We start from the raw sequence: 5,412 nt of genomic DNA on the forward strand, positions 1-5,412 counted from the left end.
ACTGAAAAATAAACAAAGGTCACATGAGGAAAGAGATTCATGAGGACTATAGGCGGAGGCAGAGGAATCTTTTCAAGTTCTAGGCCATTTTGGTCAACTTAGCCAGATCTTATTTCAAAAAAGAAAGGAAGAAAGAAGGAAAGAAGGAAAGGAAGAAAGAAAAAAGAGAGAAAGAGAGAGAGAGAGAAGAAAGAAGCAAACTCAGATGTAACTGAAGGCCGAGCTTAGCACGTACAAAGCTTTGTGTTCAGTCTTGACTTGGCGAGGGAACTGTTTGAATTTACTATTCTTGGTATTGAGAAAATATATCACATTTTCTTGGTTTATTTTTCCATCTCTTCAGAAGCCAAATTAGTATATAAGTTTATATGAGAAAGGCTAAGGATAATCAACAGGTGGCATTAGGAAAAATAACCCCCTTACTCAAGTATAACATTATTATTTAATATGTATGAATATGCTAATAGAAAACTGGAAAGATTAGTTGTCCTGAAGATAGAGATCTATATCTGTTCGTCTGCCTTAGTTTGGGGTTTATTGATGTGAAGAGACACTATGACCAAGGCATCTCTTTTTTTTTCTTTCTTTCTTTCTTTTTTTTTTTTTTTTTTTTTGGTTTTTCGAGACAGGGTTTCTCTGTGTAGCCCTGGCTGTCCTGGAACTCACTCTGTAGACCAGGCTGGCCTTGAACTCAGAAATCCACCTGCCTCTGCCTCCCAAGTGCTGGGATTAAAGATGTGCCCACCACCACCTGCCAAGGCATCTCTTATAAAGGAAAACATTTAGTTGGAGCTGGATTACAGTTTCAGAGGTTCAGTCCTCTGAACATGGCAGAAACATGGCAGGCAGACTTGGTACTGGAGGATCCAAGGGTTCTGCATCTTGACCCAAAGGCAGCCAGGAGAAGGATTACTGCACTGGACAGAGTGGAGCATAGGACCTCAAAGCCCACTCCCACATTGACACACTTCCTCTGACAAGGCCACATCTCTCAAACAAATGCTACTTCCTACGGACCAAGCATATTTAAACCATCACAGTAAATATGACCCCAAAAGCATTCTCTGAAAGTAGTCACTGTGGTAGTAGTGTTAATGGACATTTACCTAGTTCCTCCATTCACTCGCTAACTCAAGTTTAATGACTCATGTGATAGGCAGACTCTTCATAGAGCTTCCTCTTATTCTGCTCCCTGAGAACTGTAAATGTGTTCCTTTGTGTGTTAGCTGTGTTATGTAGTCCCATCTGGCCTCCAACTCACTACATAGCCAAAGATTACTGTATCCTTATATTATTTTATAAATGTCACTAAGTTTCATCCCATTGTGTGTGTGTGTGTGTGTGTGTGTGTGTGATATGTCAGGTGAACACGGAAGTCAGGAAAGGGGTATTGAATCCTTGAAGCTGGTTGTGAGATGCCTACTGTGCATGTTGAGAATGGAGCTCACATCCTCAGGAAGAAGAACATCAAATGCTCTTAACCACTAAGCTACCCTCCCCTCCTCACCTGCTGGAGATGGTCTTGTGCTCTGTGTATTCAAAAGCTGATTTCTGTGCCCCAGTATCTAGTTACAGTCCACGGGCAGTGTTATGAATATTGAAGAACCTCTTGTATCAATGTGGTGTAAAGAATGTCTCCAATTATCTCTGATTGGTTAATAAAAGGCTGAACAGCCATTGACTGGGCAGAGAGGATAGAAAGGCTGGACTCCAGCCAGGGGTGAGAAGGGAGAAGAGCTAGGAGAAGGAGTTCACCATGAGGTAGCTGAGAGTCTAGGAGAAAAGGAGCCACGAGGTAAGTAGAGGAAGAAGGAAGAGGTCGACATGAGGTCAGGCATGAGGAGGAGTCACCAAGGGAGTTCGACATGAGGACACACAGAAACAGACCAATCCAAGGGAAGACAAAATGCAAGTAACTCAGGGCGTGTGGCTGGGAAGTAGCTAGGTAGCATTGAGGAGTAGGAATATCTGCTCAGTTATTATGCTTAAAGCTTGTTGAATAAACTCAATAGGTCTCTGTCTCAATTATTTGGGAGTTAGCCAGGCTTAAACAAACAAACAAAAAAAACAAAACTACCACCTTTAAGTTTCATCCTAATCCATCTCTCCATTCCTTCCCACTCCCTCCAGCCCCCTCCCTGGCCCCTGCCAATCTCATTTGTAATCAACAGAAACTAGAAATCAGAAATCGTGCACTTTGTAAATTCTGATAATTTATTTTGAGCGTTTTCACACTTGAGGTTTGAGGACTCATCCTTGATGAAATTTGTGAATGACAGTGTATTTGGGAAAATCAAATAAAATGTTTAAGATATTCATGTACTCTTTTTATATTTTTTATTTATTGCACACATGAGTGTGTGTGTGTGTGTGTGTGTGTGTGTGTGTGTGCATATACACACATACCTGGAGGCAAAACAGTGACACACATGAAAAATAGAATAAATAAGCCTAAAACCAAAACTATTACATAATGCTATTTAAGTCTCTTTGAGTACTGTGGCTTTTACAGTAGTCAAAATAATTTTAGTAGAGTTTTTTTTTTTTAACTCTGAGGCAGGCAGTATAGAAGTTATTAAGTAGAAAGTAAGTCCTACAGCTTATAGAACTACAGAAAGGAATGGGCTAGGGGAGGGAGGTGGGAAGGACAGGAGAGCATAGAGGACAGCTGCAGGACATAGGATTGTACATAGGATGGTGGAGATAGACTCCCTGCTGATATTGGTGGGGATGAGAGGCAAAGAACTTGGTTTGTACTCTAAGTGAGAAAGGAGGACCTTTGGAAGTTTGGGCAGGAGACGCAGTCTGCTCAGGTTTATGCTCTGAAATGATGCCTCCCTGCAGTGTTGAACAAGAGTGGGAGAAGGAGAGAGACGCAGGAGACAAGGGGAGGGGATCACAGTATCTAGATGAGAAATTAAGACGGCTACCGATGGTGAAAGGTTTTGGGCTTGGTCTTTCTTTTGAAGATAGATTCTGAAGGAATTAATAATAGGCTGAATGTGAGGAGATGGAAGAGGAAGAGAAGGAGAAAGAGAAGAAGAAGGAAGAGGAAGAGGAGGAGGAGGAGGAAGAGGAGGAGGAGGAGGAGGAGGAGGAGGAGGAGGAGGAGGAGGAAATCAGCAACTCTTCTGTTTGTAAACGTACCGTCCTTGGGCTATACAGCCAAATGCATTTGTTGCCCGCCTCTCCCCACTTCACCTTGCCTATCTCTCTCCTTTCCTCATTTCTTCATTCAGAATCAGGCTTGCATTGCATTCTGACTACTCTCTTCGGCTCTACATGGCAGATAAAGTTTTTTTGTTGTTGTTGTTTTGTTTTTTGTTTGTTTGTTTGTTTTGTTTGTTTGTTTTTACAGAGAATAAATATAGAAACAATAAGGCTGGTTTTGTAGGACAGTTTGTAGACTTTTGATTGGCATGAGAAAATCTCAGAATGAAGCCAGATGTGGTGATGTGCACCTATAATACCAGCACTCAGTAGGAGAACAGAAGTTCAAGACCACCATCAGCTACACAGTAAGTTTAAAGTCAGCCTGGACCACAGAAACTGTCTTTAAAAATAAAAACAATAAACATACATACATATATACATCACCGCAACCATAGCTGAATTAGGAGAGTATAGGTTATTTTACCAAAAACAAAAAGAAAAACCTGAGGTGAGTTTCTTCCTCCCTCCCTCCCTCCCTCCCTTCCTTCCTTCCCCTTCTTTCTTTCCTGCCTCCCCCCTCTCCCTTCCTCCCTCTTTCTCCTTTCCTTTTTTCTCTCTCTCTCTTCCTCCCTCCCTCCCTCCCTCCCTCCCTTCCTTTCTTCATAGTTCACTGCAAGCCCATATTTATGAAATCTGGCTTCCAGAGATTCCTAGGCACTCAGACTGCTTTAATGTGGTAGATGGTTAATCTCAACTTTATATCTCCTCCAAAAATAACAGAGGAGGAAAGATCAGTCTGAAATCGACACATGTCACATCTGTCCACCCTTCGTCCATCAAGCCCAAACCCCAGCAAGGGGACGAGGAACAGTGTCCACCATGCAGAGGAAAAGGCAATGATGTCAGAGAAAGCCAGTGTTTTCAACCTCACTGTAGTATTGTCTTCACACAGCATTAAGTAGCACTTCTGTTAATGCTAGGTGAGGCAGGTTGTGAGAGTTCAGAGACATGCTGCTCTTTAACTTCATTCTTACCAAATCCTTGTCCAGTCAGCATTGTTAAGGCTTTATTTCTTGATGTTTCTCCTCTTTTCCTTTTTTTTTTTTTTTTTTTTTTTTTTTTTTTTTTTTTTTTTTTTTTTTTTGAGGCAGTCTTATATTTCCCAGGTGTCAAACTCACAGTGAATGTGACATTGATTATGATTCCTGATCCTCCTGCCTCTACCATAAGCATGCCTGACTACAGGCCATTTTATACAGTACAGCTTGGCACAGGCTAAATAAGGGTTTTGCTAACTGATCCACAGCACCAGCCTAAAGTGGTCCGGAGCAGTGAGTATCTGCTAGGGTCCCAGTGGGTCAGTGTGTTTGTTCTTATGCAGGCTTCCTCTAAATTGTCCACAGGTGAAGGAGGCAGGCATGTGGCTGGGAGATGCTAGTGCACATGTGCTGTGTTAGCCAGGGGTGCCCCCCAGTGCCTTGGTAGACCTTTTCGCAGACTGCACAGCACTGGAAGATGCTTGCACTGGCTGGGTTTGTGTGTCAACTTGACACAAGCTAGAGTCCTCACAGAAAAAGGAGCTGCAATAGAGGAAATGCCTCCATGAGATCCAGCTGTAAGGCATTTCCTCAATTAGTGATCAAAGAGGGAAGGCCCAACCCATTGTGGGTGGTGCCATCTCTGGACTGGTAGTCCTGGATTCTATAACAAGGCGGGCTGAGCCAGCCAGAGGAAACAAGCTGATAATCAGCACCCCTCCAGGCCTCTGCATCAGCTCTTGCCTCCAGGTTCCAGCCCTGCTTGAGTTTCATCTGTCCTGACTTCCTCCAGTGCCACGGACCGGGACTTCTCGCGGAGTCCCTGTTCCGCGGGACAAGGGATTCTGGCCAGGTGGGCACGGGATTCGGCTTTGACAGACTACACACGGGTGGTGTAAAATCTGAGTGTATTTCTTTTAAAAATGACATGAGGCTTTTACAATCATTGCAAAAGAGAAATAAAAAATCTGGCAGCTCAACAGTTGAGGTACCTCTGAGGCTATCTGAAACATACTGGGTCTAAAGTAGCAGCTATCTCCTCTGAACTGGTGCTGCATCCCCCGGGCCCAAGTGCTCTGGGCCCGGGGGACTGCGAGAGATACATGAATCTGAGTCTTAGCCCATCTAAGTTCTAGTGCTAGTCTTGCATGCGATCCAAGTCCTTCTTCCCCCAGTCCTAGTGCTAGACTGAAGTCACGTAGGCAAGCGACCCCCACACACC

This window comes from Mastomys coucha, unplaced genomic scaffold (genome assembly GCF_008632895.1).
Source record: "Mastomys coucha isolate ucsf_1 unplaced genomic scaffold, UCSF_Mcou_1 pScaffold5, whole genome shotgun sequence".
NCBI classification, from domain to species: Eukaryota; Metazoa; Chordata; class Mammalia; order Rodentia; family Muridae; genus Mastomys; species Mastomys coucha.